General features: G+C 43.7%; 1 long non-coding RNA gene across 1 annotated transcript in view; it reads left to right on the plus strand.

Annotated features, from left to right (window-relative positions):
• LOC132534982 (uncharacterized) overlaps positions 1-18868 on the plus strand; it is a 185296-nt gene that overhangs the window by 136205 nt on the left and 30223 nt on the right. The window contains exons 4-5 of the long non-coding RNA XR_009546745.1: positions 17305-17364; positions 18000-18140. This is a non-coding gene — a long non-coding RNA (uncharacterized LOC132534982). The remainder of the gene's footprint in view (positions 1-17304; positions 17365-17999; positions 18141-18868) is intronic.

Below are 18868 nucleotides of genomic sequence, written 5' to 3' on the forward strand. Positions count from 1 at the left end.
GGTTAGTCAAGAAATAACTCTTAGAAGCTAAAGCTGAGAAAAACTGAGCAGTGGTCTTGCATTTACCAAGTTTTTTTTTTTTTTCTTTCTTGAAATCATTATAGCCATATAATTAGCTAAAGACTGGCAATAAGTAATTCACCCAATTACTGTTTTTTTTTTTTTTGTTTCTAAAATTCGGTTATCATAAACTTGAAAAGCTGTGTTGTCAGGCTCTGGAAATTAGCACTACTTGTGCTCCTGGGGTCAGGGCCCCCGCTGAGTTCTGACTGACTGGCTGGCTAATGGTCTGATGATGGCCAATGGTCCATAATTGACCATTCACAGTAAGTGCAGGAAGACACACTCCTGTCTGTCACTGTGCAGGAAGCGTGTGCTTTCTATTTCTATGTAAAGACCACCATCACCTTTTCTTAGCATCTTGCTGAATACCTGACAGTGTTAGGGAACGCTGCAGTTCCAGGAGACTGGAGGCAAAACTGGGTGAAGGAGAAAGGAAGTTTTATTCTCAGGAGTGGACCGAGAGCCCCGTCACCCTGTGGACTCTGGCCTGGAATAAGCCTTGTAACATTATTTTATATCAGGACCTGGAAGCAAGCCAAGTTAGCCTCAGAAGCTAAGTACTCATCAGGGTCAGGGTACTGGGGGAATCTTGTCTTTCAGGACCAGGAATTAGGGAGTGGGTAGGCTTACTGGAATTGCCCTCAGCTAAAGTTTTCTGAATTCTTTCTGATTCCGTCTCAACAGCATATAGTTCCAGGACTAGTAAGGAGCAAATGGTCCCGTGATGTGCACACCGTGATGTGTAGCTGACACAGGGGACTTGTCTTGTGAATAGTGTCTGCACACATAGTGACTGTGTTTGGTCAGCAGCCGACGGAGGTTCCTGTATAACGGAGGCCCTGCCTGTTCCCCACTGGTGCAGTGGGATGGACTTGTCTCCAGTAACTTTCCACTCAGTAGTGCTCATGCTCAGCCCTTGACTCTAACACAAGACTCCTCCCTCTGGGGCCTCAGGCTCAGCTCTTGGCACCTGCTAGAAAGAAGCTGATAGATTAACACCTCCTCTCCATATTACTTAGAAAGATGGGTGCCTCCCATAGGTATTAATGCTTTAGTAAGGGGACCCTGAACACCAACATAGACTGCACATCTTCAACAAGAACTCTCCCAAGACAGACATTTCTGGTATCATAGCAGACTGGTGGGGTGAGGAGGGGGCACCGCAGCTAAATCACTTTCATTTCTGTTTCTCAATACCACTTGCCTGGGGGAGAATGGTAAGAAGACTTGGTTTAACTTCTGTATCCACAACTCCTACGTCCTTTACTTCTTGTTCTCAGCAGTAATTTGAACACTTGGTTTCTTCGACTGGCTTTCAAATAAAAAACCTTTAGAGGATGATGTTCCCAGAAATGGACTTTTTTTTTTCCCCCTTTCCCATCAGGCATGTTCATCATCACTATGCCAGCAGCAAAAAAAAAAAAAAAAAATTCGTTCTGTCCACACAGGGAGGTACAGAAAAACAGGCTACTTTTCTGGATTACACATGATGTCTCTCACAGCCCAAGGACACTGTCCTGAATCCTTAACTGTCTCCATGGATACACAACAGCTCATGCAGAATCTCCTCATTTTTTATATCCTCTCCTCCTCTTAATTTTTTTTAAATATTTATTTTATTTATTTATTCCCTTTTGTTGCCCTTGGTGTTTTATTGTTGTAGTTATTATTGTTGTTGTCATTGTTGGATAGGACAGAGAGAAACGGAGAGAGGAGGGGAAGACAGAGAGGAGGAGAGAAAGATAGACACCTGCAGACCTGCTTCACCGTCTGTGAAGCGACTCCCCTGCAGGTGGGGAGCTGGGGTTCGAACCGGGATCCTTATGCCGGTCCTTGTACTTTGCACCACCTGCGCTTAACCCGCTGCACTACAGCCCGACTCCCTTCCTCCTCTTAATTTTTAAGAATTCTCCTTACTGACACAATCCACAGAGTGATCTAGACCCGGCTTATGTTCACAAGTCTAAGTACACACTTGTTTACAAATAGATCTCCAGTCAGTCACAGTGACACTGAGTCAAGCCCCTCAAATTGTATCTGAATATCTCACATCATATATCCAAATGGGTGGTGACTTTATTGGGTTGTTGGAAAAGTCACGACTCATTTTTGCATGAAAAGCATGGTGAACATTGGCTAAGGATCTAGACATACATATTCTTTCTTTGTAAAAAAAAAAAAAAAAAAGAGTTATTTTCTTTTTTTTAACTATTCCCTTTTTTTGCCCTTGCTGTTTTATTGTTATAGTTATTGTTGTTGTTGTTGGATAGGACAGAGAAATGCAGAGAGGAAGGGAAGACAGAGGTGGGGAGAGAAAGATAGACACCTGCAGACCTGCTTCACTGCTTGTGAAGCGACCCCTCTGCAGGTGGGGAGCCAGGGGCTCGAACCGGGATCCTTACACCAGTCCTTGTGCTTTGTACCACGTGCGCTTAATCTACTGTGCTACCGCCCAACTGCCCCAAATAAATTATTTTCATGGGGGGGAAGCGAACCAGACCTCTGGGCATGCAAGTCCTATGCTCTGCCTCTGTGCCTCTGTGCCCTCAGCCCTGCATCCATGTTCTTATGCAAGTCCAAGTTAGTTCTTCAGTCACGATTCCTTCCTTAGTCTTAAATGCACAACGTCTAGCTGTATCCAAATGCTAATACAAAGTTTTTGTTTATATTTACTTATTTTCCCTTTTTTTTTTTTTATTGTTGTAGTTATTATTGTTATCATTGAAGTTGTCGTTGTTGGATAGGACAGAGAGAAATGGAGAGAGGAGGGGAAGACAGAGAGGGGGAGAGAAAGACAGACACCTGCAGACCTGCTTCACCGCCTGTGAAGCGACTCCCCAAGCAGGTGGGGAGCTGGGGGCCTCACACCGGTCCTTGTGCTTTGTGTCACTTGTGCTTAACCCGCTGCGCCACCGCCCGACTCCCTATTTATAAAGTTTTATAGAGTCTGCTTGAGACTTCCAGGTTGGAGACTGGCCGCATCCTCACCCCTTCTGTCATTTGGCCTTGTGTTTATTTCTCTACTGGTTCCGGTTCACCATTTATTCACTGAGCTATTTCCCCCCTCTTGTCCTCATCTCTCTCCTCTTTTACCATATTCTTCTCTGGGCCACCCTTCTTATTGTCTGACTGCTTTGTTTTCAACATACTTTTGAAATTATTAGCAGTAAGGCCTGGCCACTTGCTGTCCTCACTGGGTCCCAGAAACATCTGTTGAGCTCCCTGCTGTCGAGTTGCTACTGCAGCCCTGCGTCACCCGCTATCATTGGCCACATCTGATCAGAAACAGATATTCCTGAGCAAGCTGCCTCTGACCTTCTGCCGCGTAAGGTCCTGTCTCTTTGTGCTCTCATAACTCGCTGTCATATTTCCTTTATGTAATGGAGACGTGACAGACATTACATTAATTGCATGTTTGGAGCATGATTTGGTGAATGTAAGTCCCTTCCAGAGAACCTTGAGCTCTGGAGGGGAGGGTGTGTATGCTTCCCACAGCCCTGCATCTCTGTCTCTTCATTCAATGCCCGCCTCAGAACAGGCACTGGTCAGTGTTAATTGGGTATTAATGCCATTACCGCGAACAGTAAGGTCTGGGACAGCCTGTCCTCATAATAAAGCTAAGCCTGTTTATAGCTTTGGGATTTACAGCTTTACCTGATATTTGTCTTCCTTCCATCCTGTTTTCCTTCCCTTTACGTAGGCACTTCCTCAATACAGCGCTAAGACAGATATACAATAAGAAGCTATCTTAGGAGTGGACTATTTTACCACTCTGTTCTCTCCTCTTTGTTTCACAGGAGAGGACAGTGTGGTGATGGACTACCAGCCATGAATCTAGCCATGATAGGGAAAGGGTCGGGCGGTGGCGCAGCGGGTTAAGCGCACGTGGCGCAAAGCGCAAGGACCTGCACAAGGATCCCAGTTCGAGCCCCGGCTCCCCACCTACAGGGGAGTCGCTTCATAGCTGGTGAAGCAGGTCTGCAGGTGTCTGTCTTTCTCTCCCCCTCTCTGTCTTCCCTTCCTCCCTTGATTTCTCTCTGTCCTATCCAACAACAACGACAGCAATAACAACAACAATAATAACAGCAACGATAAACAACAAGTGCAACAAAAGGGAAAAATAGCCTCTAGGAGCAGTGAGTTCATAGTACAGGCACTGAACCCCACTGATAACCCTGGAGACAAAAAAAAAAAAAAAGAAGCCCTGAAGGTTTGAGTGCCCAGGGATATAAGTATGTGAAAGCATCCAGTCACTGTTCTGTGCACAGTCAGTGGGCAGCGAGTGTTCAACTCTTTGATCTCAGCCACTGCTGCGTGTCTCCCACTCGCCCTGAACTCAGCTCTACAGTCTGGGATCTGTTCTCCAGATGCTCACACAGGTGGCTGCCCTGAGATGAATGGGCCCTACTGCTGGGCCTTTATGTTCCGTCCCTCATCCCTGCCACCCCAAGGACTCCATCTCCACCTTCCAATGGACTCAGCCTCCCCCAGTCCGGTTAATTCTAGATGGAACTTGTTCTTCTGCCTATTTGCGTTAGATTTGGTCTTTGGAAGAGGTATATATATATGTATGTATATATATATAACTTCTCTGGAGGCTGAAACTTGTAGGAGCTTATCTCTATCAGCATAGTATAGAATTCCAAAGATGAGCACGGAAGTCTTGTTGGAATGGTGAGATGATCATTTTAAATATAACAAAAAGTTTTGAGTTAAAAAAAACGAAGAAGAAAAACATCACTACCTATAGAACATCTATAGTGCTGTGCTAGGAACAGATTTTTCACAGGTGTCTTCTTTGTCAGTCACAACAATTAGATGAAGATCTTTCATTTCATCTTAAGACATGAGAAATCAGGTGCAGTAAAATAAAGGTGCTTTGGGTCACAGACAGTGAGCGGTAGTCTAAACAGAGGTGTGTCTGACTTCCAGGTTCAGCCATTTTTTTTTTTATTAGTGATTTAATTCCATACTGTTCCCATCGCCAGAGTTCTGAGTCCCCAGTCCCTCTCCTGTAAGATACAGCAGTTCTCCTAAGGTTGCAGATATGGGTTAACTGTTATTTCTCCAACTATCTGTCTACATTGGTATATAATTGCCCTCCCCCACCTCTAAAGGTCCCATCTTCTCTTCTGAGCTACACATAACCCAAACTACATCCAAATTACCCTCTCTTTGTCCTTCTCTCTCTCTGGGTTCTGAGGGAGCTGGAATTCAGAGCCTTCTTGTCCTCTTCCTCCTATTACCTCTCCCCCACTAGGAGTAGGGATCAAAATTATTTTGGGGGTACAGAAGGTGAAAGGTCTGGCTTCTGTAATTGCTTCTCCGTTGGACGTGGGTGTTGGCAGGTGGATCCATACCCCCAGCCTGTGTCTGTCTTTCCCTAGTGGGATAGGGCTCTGGAGAGGTGAAGTTCCAGGACACATGTGTGAAGCCGTCTGCCCAGAGAAGTCAAGATGGCATCATGGTAGCTGTCTGCACTTTGGTGGCTGAAAAGCGGCAAGATATAAAGCCGGACAAAATGATTAATGAGGGAGTCAGGCGGCAGCGCAGTGGTTTAAGCACACGTGGCACAAAGCACAAGGACCAGCGTAAGGATCCCAGTTTGAGCCCCTAGCTCCCCACCTGCAGGGGGCTCGCTTCACAAGTGGTAAAGCAGGTCTACAGGTGTCTGTCTTTCTCTCCCTCCCTCTGTCTTCCCCTCCTCTCTCCATTTCTATGTCCTATCTAACAACGACAACATCAACAATAACTACAACAAGACAACAAGAGCAACAAAAGGGAATAAATAAATAAATATTTTAAAAGACATAAAAAATATTAATGACCAGGAACCAAAAATTAGAAAGACAGCAGATGGGGTGGAAGCAAGATAGGAAGTCCCTTTAGCCATCTTCCTTGGGGCCCAAGACTATCATAGTTTTTTTGCTTGAGTCTGATGGCTAAGAAGATGGTGTCAGAGTAAAGGGCTAGAACGTTGGATTAGTGAAGAAAGTAGCTCCCATTCTGGGGGAAAAAAAAATCTATGAGTAAAATTAACTGCTTACCTCACCCACCTACCTGTTCCAGGGCCAATACATATATTTATTTATTTATTAAAAATATTTATTTATTTTCCCTTTTGTTGCCCTTGTTGTTTAACATGGTTGTGGTTATTAACGTCGTTGTTGTTGTATAGGACAGAGAGAAATGGAGAGAGGACAGGAAGACAGAGGAGGAGAGAAAGACAGACACCTGCAGACCTGCTTCACCACCTGTGAAGCGACTCCCCTGCAGGTGGGGAGCCAGGGGCTCAAACCGGGACATATATTTATTTTTAATGTAAGAGCCTGCATAACCGCTAAGCCCCTCCTGATCTGAACTCACAATTCATGGCCATGGCTGGGAACACCACAGGCTGCACTCATTTCAGGACCAGTCTTCCTCGAGTGTCAGGGCAGGATACCCCCGTCTCCCTTGAGATACTGGGGCAGTCCCTACCATCGCTGCTTTATGGTGAGGGCAAGGTCCTGTGAAGGCCAGCAAGAAGGCTTATGATGATGTTCATAATGGAAGTGACCATTGACGGTGGAGAGAGGGATCCATTAGAGGTCTTGCAGGCTCAACCATTTGATAAGCTAGTATTTATGAAGTACCTTCTATGTGCCAAATCTGCTGCTAGACTCTAGAGATGTTTCCTGGGAGCAAGACAGGCCTGACCCCTGTCAGTTAAGGTTTCACAGTCTGGTAAGGACAGCAGACAACCTCACTATGTGTGATGACTACTGTGATAGAGGAGATGCAAATGCCATGTCTCTTCTTTGTAGTCGATAGGTGGCAAAAAATATAACCCTTACACTTTTCAATTCAGTTTGAATTTTTCAGTTGAACAAAGAAATTGTTCCCTTCCCTTTGATCTTCCTTCTTCATAATGTTTATCCTAAAGTGCAATTGGCTTTATTTGAACCACTAAGGGCCATTCAGACATGCATGGTATATAGTGCATCAAATATGTGTGGTCTATATGACATTGTGAGAGAATGGAGAGGGAAGGAGCTCTTTATATATGTATTTATTGATTGATTGATTTTCCCTTTCGTTGCCCTTTTTCATTGTAGTTGTAGTTATTATTGTTGTTATTGATGTTGTTGTTGGATAGGACAGAGAGAAATGGAGAGAGGAGGGGAAGACAGAGAGGCGGAGAGAAAGACAGACACCTGCAGACCTGCTTCACCACCTGTGAAGTGACCCCTCTGCAGGTGGGGAGCTGGGGGCTCAAACCGGGATCCTCACGCCAGTCCTTGCGCTTTGCACCATGTGCGCTTAACCCGCTGCGCCACCGCTGCCTCCCAGAAGGAACTCTTGTACACTGCTGGTGGGAATGCAAGTTGTCACAGTCATTATGGTGACTCCTTAAATATGAAAAACAGTCCCATGTCATACTACTATATCAGTTCAGGGTACTTAACAAAAAATGCAGAGACACTAATTGAAAAGGATGTGTCCTCTTCATGTCTGCTGAAGAGTTAGTTAGAATAGCCAAGAGCTGGAAACAATCTAAGTGCCAGCGACTGACAGCTGGATAAAGGAAATCAGACTAAAGGCACAATGGAGTGTCACTCAGCTCTATAGAGAAATGAAGTCCAGACATCTGCAGTGACCTGGGTGGATGTGAAGGGCATCGTGCTTAGTGCAACAAGCCACAACGATTGTATGATTTTTCTTTTCTTTCCTTTTTTTTTTTTTGCCTCCAGGCTTATCACTGGGGCTCCGTTCCAGCACTACAAATCCACTGCTCCTGGAGGCTATTTTTTCCCATTTTGTTGCCCCTTGTTGTGGTTATAGTTGTTGTTGGACAGGACAGAGAGAAATCGAGAGAGGAGGGGAAGACAGGAGGAGAAAAAGACAGACACCTGCAGACCTGCTTCACCACTTGCGAAGCGGCCCCCCTGCAGGTGGGGAGCTGGTGGCTTGAACCGGGATCTTTACACCCACCGGTCCTTACGCTTTGTGCCATATGCACTTAAACCACTGTGCTACCGCCCAGCCCCCTGATTTATCTCATATAGGAAGGATACACACTGATGAACTAAACAAAGCAACGTTAAACTTTTGGATAAAAAAAAAAAATCAAGGCATCCTGATATATGTACTCCTGGAAGACTAACACATGTCCTTGTGTGGTTCCAAGGCAATCGAAGATGGGACAGAACTAGTGATAGGAGTGGGCAGTGTCAATGCTAGAAAACTCTTCTGAGTAGCTTGTCAAAGGGCTGGTTTCAGTAGGCTGAGTTCCTGTGTGTGAGCAGCTGGGGGGGGGGGAGCAGGGGTGGGCACTGTGCTGATGACAGTAACAAGCAATGGGTCACAAGCAAAGTGGGTGCCCTGGTCTTTTGTTTGCAATTTGTCTGAGTCTTCTTGAGCTCAGCCCAGCCAGAGAGCCTTCCTCTCAAATATCAGACCTGATCTTTTCAAATAAAATGGTACAAAGCACAAGAAAAGCTTTGATCCAACTGTTTACTCTGCACTTGTGTTTGCTGTGGCGGGGGGTTGAGGAATGGGCACAAAGGGAGGATTTAGGAAGCCTTGATGTGGGTGGCCAGTGCAACCAACCACTGGGCGTGCTAGTGTTCCCAGCTGATGTGTGTCAGCGCACAGGCACCCCAGGATGCTGCAGCTCAGAGCCCTGGGTGAGCCTCCTCCATCACAAAGACAGTTCCAGGGAGAGCAGGGGAGCCAGCCAGTCCAGCCTGAGCCTCAGGGCAGGGCAGGGTAGAGATGCCTTTCTTTAAGAGTACCCCCACCAGTTGAGTAGCTAAGAATGTTATGGTCTATATACACAACGGAATACTACTCAGCCTTTAAAAATGGTGAATGTACCTTCTTCACCTCGTCTTGGGTGGAGCTTGAAGGAATCATGTTAAGTGAGATAAGGCAGGAAGAGAAGGATGAATATGGGGTGATCTCACTCATGGGCAGAACTTAAGAAACAAAAACAGAAAGGGAAACAGAAAGTCAAACTTGGACTGTCTTAGTGAATTGCACTAAAGCAAAGGACTCTGGGAAGGGAGGGCAGAGAGAGGGGTGTGGGGAGGGGGACTTTCAGGTCATGGTCCATGATGAAGGACTTAATTTGGGGGTTAGAGAATTCTGTGTACACCTGGCTTGGTGAGATGAGAAATTGTACCCATGTGTTCATAACTACTGTAAGCCATTAACCTACCAATTTAAAAAATATAAAGAAGAAAGAAAGAAATATAAAAATGTAAAAAAAAGAAGAAGAAATTAGCCTCACCTTCTTTGGGTGATCCCACCTTCCTTGTCATGATTTTCTACTCTTAAAGCATTTCTTGTTGATTACATCTCTCTGAGAGGTGGTTATATATACATTCTGTTACACACACACACACACACACACACACACACACACACACTTTTTTTTCTTTTTTTGCCTCGAGGCTTATCGCTGGGGCTCAGTGCTGGCACTATGAATCCACTGCTTCTGGCAGCCATTTCCCTCCCACCTCCATTTTATTGGATAAGACAGAGAGAAAATGAGAGATATGGGGAAGATAGAGAGGGAGAAAGACAGACACCTGCATAACTGCTTCACCACTTGTGAAGGGTGCTCACCCCACAGGTGGGGAGCTGGGGCTTAAACTGGGATCATCCTGCCAGTCCTTGCACTTGGCACTATGTGTGCTTAACCCAGTGCGTTACCACCTGGCCCCCGAGACACACTATTTTTACTAGACAGGTTAGAAAATGGAATGGGTAGCTTTTTGTTTTGCTTGTGATATCAGTGAGCTTACATCCCCAGTGCCAAAACACAGAGTTCTGACTATATGAAGGAGACGTTAGCTGACTTCCACTATCAACCAGACACTTCGAGCAGATGACTGCATTAGTTCTCACCAACATCCTAGGAAGCAGACAACCTTGCCCGTCTTGGAAAAGTTCGATTTGGCTCACTTTGTAATGGATGCTGATGCCTATTTCCAGATCACCAGAGGAGTGGGAGTAAAGACTCCAGCTCAATGTGTGTGGCTCCCCAGGCATGTTCTCTTCCTAGGCCTTGTCTGCAGCCCCCAGGTTGCAAAGCTGAGCTGCGCACCACTGACTTCCGGCCTCCCTCCACATAGAATCCAGGGCCAAGGGTCGGTCTCCTGCTCTCAGAAAATGCTGCTTTATGTCTGTTTTCTTTTACAGTAGTGTTCAGCAGAGACAGAATGTCTAAAAGGGGGTTTGAGATCAGTACATGAAAGGCCGTTGGATGGACAGAAGATACCGTGTTCGTGAATGGGGATGAGGGTGCATCTCATGTTCAGGGATGGGGAGACCACAGAGCTCTGCAGCTGGCTTTCAGCTCGGCAGAAAAGCAGCTCTGAGGATGTATGTCGTCCAGTGCAGCTATGGAGTCTGCAGGATCCCCAGTGGTGAGGACAGAGTCATTCACCTTTCTCCCCCTCTCCAGATAAAATTGTTGCACACTCAGCCCCTAGTCTCTCGCTACTTCAGGGATGAGCACTGGAGAAGAAAGGAATTGAGAAATCCCCATAGAAGCATACTACATAGAACTTAATACGTTGCCCACGTGGAATTAAATGCTCCTTTTTAAAGAAAACAAAAAAATAGAAGTGACTTATTCCCAGATTTCACAAACAAATGAGGCATTTTGAGAAGTAAAAATCAGACATGATGGTTGACTATTTATCAAAGAGAACAACACCAACAAACTCTAGCCAGCCTGTGTATGCCTGAGGGAAGCAGACAGAGACTGGGCACTGTAATTTGAATTGCTTGTAATCTAACTCGCCTTTTGTTCCTTTCTTCTCTCTCCTGCTTTTCTTTTCTTTTCTTTTTTGTATCAGTTAATCTGTTGGTTACATTTTCAGCTTTTCTTTGCTTCTGGTTTCATTTTCAGATGAAAAAATGCTAGGCACACAGTGCTGCTGTCTGGTTGCCATGGCGACCACAGCCTATTATCCTGCCTTGTCATTCATCAAGAAAGAATTGCACTTGACAGAGGGAGAGGAAAATGCCTGCAGTCTGCAGCATAGGAGGAATAAAAGGGTTTCTTTTCTTCTATGTATGTAAAGGGTCTTTAATGCCCGTTTAGTTACATTTTATTTAGCATTATTTATTACTTGTAATGATGATCATTGATACCTGTTAAAAATACACTCCCCCCCCCCCCAAGGTATTTAACTTGCAATTTGTTCATCTGCCTTGCTCCCACACCCCAAATCGGTACCTGGGGCTGCACCCCCACCCTCATCATCGCTGACACTGCTCCCACCCCAGTCCCAGAAACAGCCAAAAGATGACATTCTCCACAGAGCGTGAGCAGCGTAAAGGAAGCCAAATAAACCACTTCCTCCTAAAACTGATTTATAATCAACAGTTCTCTTCTCCTCCCATTATTAAAATAAATCAGCATGATACGTGATCCGTCAATACCTGAATACAGCTTCTGCTTACATGGCTTCTCCGAGTGCGCAATGCTATGAAGTACAGCCCTAGTAAAATAATACCAAAGAACAATGTCCTTTCCACTAGATAATTGAATATAAAATCTCATTGCGCTTTACAAATTTGGATCCATCCCAAATCCATTGTTCTGCAAAGGCAGGAAAAGGTAATTACTTGTTATTTGACTATTCTTCACTGTGGGCATTTGAATTAAACTAAATTATTTCCAAAAACAAAAAAAAAAGATGCTCTAATGATTTGTACATGTGGAGGAAACACCTACACTTTCATTTGCTTTTATGTCTGATATTCCCTACTTCACTACTCAACTGTCAGGATCTTTGTATCCAAGCAGGCGATCTCAAACAACTTTTCTGCTGATTGTTTGGCTTTTTCTTGAACTGCTTAATTTCCTTGTTAATGTAGAGAAAGGTATTAAATAGCCAGTGAACTGAGATTTTTTAAGTTGAGATCTCTTGATTTTTTTTTTTTTTTTACTATCTGTCTGACCTTTTGTCTCCGTGATCAGAGAGAAGCTGGATTAAATATTAATGCCTTACCTTCAGTTGCTTAAATACCAGCATTTGCCATAACTGAAGTTAGTTGCAATTAAGCCACCAGTCTGGAGTGTAAACGGGAAACTAGGATGAGCCTTCTAACGAACTTCTAAGGTTCAAGTTCTATTCTGTTCAAGATAGGTTTCCTACTAGAAGTCAGACTTCACAAGCGCACACAGAGGGCACTGAAATCATACTCATACTTAGAGTGTAAATGAAGCAGACAGCTGAATAGCTGTCTAGGTCGTTTGGATCCTGAGATGGTTCAGATTCTAAACTTCCTACCACTTCCTTAATTATCTGGATAATTTTGGCAAGAGGAGGTTTGGGGGTGGAGAAGGATAATTCTAAAAGAATTAAATAATTACAGCTGTCGGGAAATCTGCCCTGGATTTTGGATATTGCTACACAATGAATCAAACTCTCTTAATTTTCATCCTATCTGAGCAAAGTTCCATGAATGCAGTCTCCCCTACATCCTTTGTCTACCCTTCCCATGTAAAAATGTAGACTCCATGAAATGTTTTTTCTTTAATGTTGACATTTGGAAGAGTGAAAGGAAACAAACAAAAAACAAAGTGGGGGAGCAAAAACATATTGAGTTTACACTTGTGGCTACTTCCTTTTGGTTCTAAACTTTAATACTGAAGCAACACCACTGTTCACTTCTTGTTAAACTTCAAGTTTACCTTTTGCTTTTCTAATGTCCTTTAGGCTGGTGTTTTCCATGAAGAACAGGCAGACAATTAAGAGAGCAGATACAGTGAAAAAGAACACCACTCTGTGCTTTTGCTGGACATGGACGTGCAAGAAGGAATTCTGCTTGGAATTTGATCCCTCAGCAGCAAAGCTGTTTGCTTCTTGTCATCTTTCCTTTGCCCACCCTGAGTGCACACCACTTCTCCTTTATGGCAGAAGAAATATCTAGGCACACACACAAAAACTCCTCTAAGTACTCACAGGCATGGGAAATATTTTGCTCTGCCTCTTACTTGCACAGGATAATCTCGGGGGTGGGGGGAGAATATTTGCAGTTTAGAATATCATCTAGATAAAAAAGCCTGCTATGCCTTTATGAAATGTGTAAGATAGGTAGTTTATACACTCCTGATTGAGGGCATGGACATGATTAGAAAGGATCAAGTCAGTCTGAGGAAAGAAAATCATAAAATCAGATAGAAGTTTAGCCTCCAAGAAAAAGTGTGTATTTTTAAAAACTTAATGATGTATGACTATATAAAAAAGATAACTCAAGAGCCAAAAATGAGCTGTTTTAAGAGCCTTCTAAGTTCTATCAGGAATTAACAAGGACGTAATTAACTCTACTCCAAACAAATCTGCCATCACACATTTGTTGCATTTCTGTCGCTCTATGAAGGCTGTGTTTTCTTTTGCAGCACCACACCGAGAGGTTTTCCATGGCAAGGCTTGGGCAGTCCTATTTTTGGATTTACTTCATCAGAATAGAAATGAAGTCACAGACTATAAGACACAGGCCACTGTCACTAAGCAAGGTGAGAGCATTAACGCCAAGGCATCTTTGAATCCACCCGGAAGACTCGATCTGATTACCTGACAAGATCTGCATCGCAGCTTCAGAGTTGATTCCCATTTGAATTCAAATGTTATGTCTAAGACAGTAGGCAGTGGGAAACTGCCTTGCGAAAAGGCCAAAAGCAATGAAAGCTCACACAAAGTTTAACCGTGTGGCTTTTGCTTTAGGAGGTAAAATAACACCGGTAGTGGATCTGGAGAACTGGGGGCAGGGAGCAGCATCCTTGGGATTATACAGAGCGGAAGGCATGGTTGTATGTGTGTGTGTGTGTGTGTGTGTGTGTGTGTGTGTGTGTGTGTGGTGTGTGGTGTGTGTGTGTGTGTTTTATTGAATCCATGCCTTAGTATTTTCCCAATAAAACACCTCTCATAAACAAGGGACTTTGTATTTTTGTTGTTGTTATGGGGATTTTTTAAAAAAACAACCCAACATAATAGTTTTACTCTGCTGTCATGAGGATTTGAAGACAGCTGCTAGTAAGCATTAAACCAACTATATAATGGCACTACAATGGGTTTTTTATCTGAGACTCCAGGGTGGGGTACATTTGTCACCCTAAGAAACGGCTGGTTCCATGGAAATGGACTCCACATAACAGGGAACATTCAGGTGGACAAGAAGACGCTTTATACTGCTTTAAGCACCAAACTCAGACACACTCCCTCTGTTTTGCTACTTATAAAAACAATGGCAACAAAAGCCCCACCTATCTCTGTAGTGTCTAGACATGAACTTCCCAGTAAACCCTTCTTCTTCCAGGTATCTTGACCCCAGTCCTGCAGCAGTTAAAGAGCACAGCTGCCCATGAGGGAGAGAAGTGAGGCAAGCCACTTCCTTAATCTCACCTACGCCTGGGCCAGCAGCAGCTTCATTCCAGCTAAGCAAACCAAGATCACTCTATCCTCTTATTTGTCTTCACAACGCACACAAAGGTACATCTAAAATATTCATGGCTGTATTTACATATCTTGGGGCCCAGCATTATATTTTCAATTCTCGTTTTGTGTTTGTTAAATGTCAAAATGACCTAATAGAAATAAAATGGGGGAGAGGGGACAGACGGGAAAATTAAATTAAACACAGGGAAGAAGTTATTGAGAGATGACTATCACTAAGCCTCCATACTAGACAACACTCCAGTTCAGGATGGTTTTGAGTTTGAAGTCTCTCCAGAATAACCTCTCCCAAAGGTACACCCACCCTGAACCAGTGGACTTGAATATAGATTTGGGGGCTGGGTGGGGCGAGGAGGAAAGCTCTTTGCAGATATAATTAAGCTGAAGAGATCTCCCTGGGTCAGAGTGGGCTCTAAGTCTAATTTTCCTAATGAGAGCAAAGTAGGGGAAAAATGAAAACAAAGCAAGAGAGAGAGAAATGTCTGGGGGTAGATAGCACAATGGTTATGCAAAGCGATTCTCGCACCTGAGGCTCTAAAGTCTCAGGTTCAATCCCCTACAGCACCATAAACCAGAAGTGAGCCGTGCTCTGGTAAAAAAAGAAAAAGAGAAAGAGAGAGAGACAGAGAGAGAGACAGAGAGAGAGAGAGAGAAGAGAAAGAGAGAGGGCTGGTAAAGGGAGTAGAGATTAAGACAAGAAATGCCTACTGAATGTCAGCAGCCAGCAAGATGGGGACTGAAACATGGAAAGAATTCTGACAGACAGAGGCCCCCACCCACTGACGTCATGACTCCAGACTTCTCTGACTGGACACTCAGTTTGCGGTTATTGTTGTAGCTTTTGGAAATTGACACAATTAATTCAAGTAACATAATCAAGACAGAAGACAAGCAGGCAGCATGTGAACCCAGAGACTGCAAAGGAGGGTAGAAGAATCAAGCTGTTGGAAGGCTGGATGTCGGGGTCGGGTGGTGGTGCAGTGGGTTCAGCGCACGTGGCGCAAAGCGCAAGGACAGGCGTAAGGATCCCGGTTCGAGCCCCCGGCTCCCCACCTGCAGGGGAGTCACTTCACAGGCGGTGAAGCAGATCTGCAGGTGTCTATCTTTCTCTCCCCCACTCTGTCTTCCCCTCCTCTCTCCATTTCTCTCTGTCCTATCCAACATGAACAACATCAACAATGGCAATAATAATAACCACAACGAGGCTACAACAACAAGGGCAACAAAAAGGGGGAAAAATGGCCTCCAGGAGCGGTGGGTTCATGGTGCAGGCGCGGAGCCCAGCAATAACCCTGGAGGAAAAAAAAAAGAAGGCTAGATGTGCAAATCAGGCTTCTCAGACAACTGAGACTCAGGCTCCAAAGTTTTCCGTCTTTCCTTGCAGCTATACGGCCTCTCACGGAACAGGGCCGCTCTTCTCTTGGCAGCAAGTGCTGCTGCGAGCACCAGAGCTTTACGTTTTGTGACTTCAGCATCTCAGGCAGATCAGTATCCTTTCACATTTCTACTATGTGCACTTAGCCCGGTGTGCCACGGCCTGGTCCCTACCCTTTCCTATTGCTAAGTTCCAAGGAAGGATTCTACCACCCTGATTAAGGCCATTCTTAACCATGAACTATAAAGTTATCAACTGTGGTGGTTCCTAAAGAAATCTACCACACAGACCTGCACGGGGGTCTTTCTCTATCTGTGTGCTATGGCCATTTTCAAAACTAAACTGAACAAAGAAAAAAATAAGCAGTGTGGTATTTGCAAGGACATTTGTTCTGTAGAGTGGGGTTGAATATGATTCCATGCTCTGCCATTTCTTTTAAAAAAATGAGAATGTTCACTATTCTTATAAAAGGACTCAATTATATTTGCCGATGAGGAAGTGGAAGTAGAGAATCTGAATGGATCTTAACAATAGACAAGGTCAACCACTTCACTTTTACAGATGACATTTCTGAAATTGGTAAGAAAGCAAGTGTGAAAACTTAGGTTATCTAACTACCAGATGAGTGTTCCTTTGCCATTTTATAGGATCCCTCATCCTTGTGAATCTGAAATAAGGTCGCATATAATGGTGCCACTAAACTGAGGGTAAGGTAGCATCCCTAGACTCTGATATTGGACTTTAGATAATAGCATCAGGTTTTAAATGTAAACAAAAAAGAAAGGAAGAAAAAAAAAAGGTTCAAAGCAGTAAAGAAGTGAGTTGAGTATTAAGAGGTAAGAAATCCTAAGTGCCTACAAAATTTTACTTGTTCTTAAATTAACAGAAAGTGATTATTAACAGCACTCAGAGGGGCATGCGCAGTGGGTTAAGTGCACATGGCGGGAAGTGCGAGGACCCGCGTAAGAATCCCAGTTCGAGCCCCCAGCTCCCCACCTGCAGAGGGGTCACTTCACAGGCGGTGAAGCAGGTCTGCAGGTGTCTGTCTTTCTATCCCCCTCTCTGTCTTCCCCTCCTCTCTTGACTTCTCTCTGTCCTATCCAACAATGACAGCAATAACAACAATAATAACAACAATGACAACGACAATAAACAACAAGGGCAACAAAAGGGAAAAAATAGCCTCCAGGAGCAGGGGATTCGTGCAGGGGATTCGTAGTGCAAGCACCGAGCCCCAGCAATAACCCTGGAGACATATAAACAGATAGCACTCAGAAAGGAGAGACATAAAAGCCTCTAGTTTTTTAAGTGATGTTGTTTATACCAATATACCCTGCATTTTCCTTTTTCTGACCTTTATTATATAATAAAAACTTTTTTTTTAAGTCTCTCATTTCATATTTGCAGTGAAGAAATGAAGAGAGCATTTTGGACCAAGTGAGAACAGAACAAACACCAGTATCTCTGGTAACTACACCTCAACTTATTTTCTTGAGCTTATCATACCTTGATGTTTATGCCCAGGTCTTCAAGTTTTCATAAGATTAACTTTAGACTATCCGTTTGCTTTAGACTAGAAAAATCTTTTCCAGTTTCTCCTCCTGGGTTTCATGATTCTGAAATATAGCTTGGGACACCATAATCATGAACACAGATCTACATACACCACCACATGTGTACATAGAGAAAACCCTTTACAAATGCCACCTGCATATGCGGAAGTGTGCCCAGATATCTGCACCTATGTTACATGTATGTGGAGAATAAGACTGAAGTTTTACACAAAATAGAAATTTTAATTAGTTACAAGAGGTAATCATCATTGAGCTTTTGCATGCAGATGCCTTATCATTTTTCTTTTTCACATCAATCTTGTTTAGCTTGCCTCTTACTAGGCGTGTGAGAATTCTATGAGGAGAATGAAAGCTCTCCCTCTCCCCGTTTTCTTTAATACTAAACTATACCCCTTTTCAGAGTTTTATTCACTTAAGGTAGAGAATAATCCTATTGATGGGAGGGCTAATTAGAGTCAATTATACCCTAATAGACCTGACAGACTTTACATGAGCTGCAATGTACAGTGATTGGTTCTTTGTATTCAGATGGCTGATTCAAAGTGAACACCATTCACAGCATTTGTGAGAAACCAGATGGAGCGTCCAGGTCAATGGAATGAAAATGGACTTACTCGACTCATAAGGACTCAGAACATTCAGAAAATAAAAACCTATGTGCATTAACTTGTAAGTAACCAGACCCACAATGTAAATGCTATTTTGAACTACATATTAAATAGTACTTTTTTTTTTTAACTTGATGTGTATGATACAATACATTTAGCAATTTGTGTAAAGGGTTCTCTTACCAAGATCTTACTTTAAATGTGGAGATTTTAAGTCCCTAGTAATATCCTATCCGATATGGTTAAAACCAAGGTTACAAATGCATAAACTTTAACATCATACATATGTATTTTCATTGAGTGTCATTAAATTAGTCATCAGCACACATATTTTTTGTACCAGGTACTATCTTTTTTTTTTTTTTTTTTTTGCCTCCAGGGTTATTGCTGGGGCTGGGTGCCTGCACTATAATCCACTACTCCTGGAGGCCATTTTTCCCCTTTTGTTGTCCTTGTTGTTGTTGTTATTGGGTAGGACAGAGAGAAATCAAGAGAGGACAGGAAGACAGAGAGGGGGAGAGAAAGACACCTGCAGACCTGCTTCACCGCTTGTAGGCTCCAACAGGGATCCTTACTCAGGTCTTTGCACTTTTGTGCCATGTGCACTTAACCCGCTGTGCTACTGCCTGACCCCCTGCCAGGTACTATCTTAAGTGACAGAAAAACCAAAATGAATAGAATATCTTAGTGAAAACCTATATCTGCATCAAGATGTGACTCTATTTTCTTTACCTACACATTGGACAGAGAATTAAGAACTCTTATTCCGCATTTGCTAATCTAAGAACA

The sequence above is a fragment of the Erinaceus europaeus genome, chromosome 20 (assembly GCF_950295315.1).
Source record: "Erinaceus europaeus chromosome 20, mEriEur2.1, whole genome shotgun sequence".
Lineage (NCBI taxonomy): Eukaryota > Metazoa > Chordata > Mammalia > Eulipotyphla > Erinaceidae > Erinaceus > Erinaceus europaeus.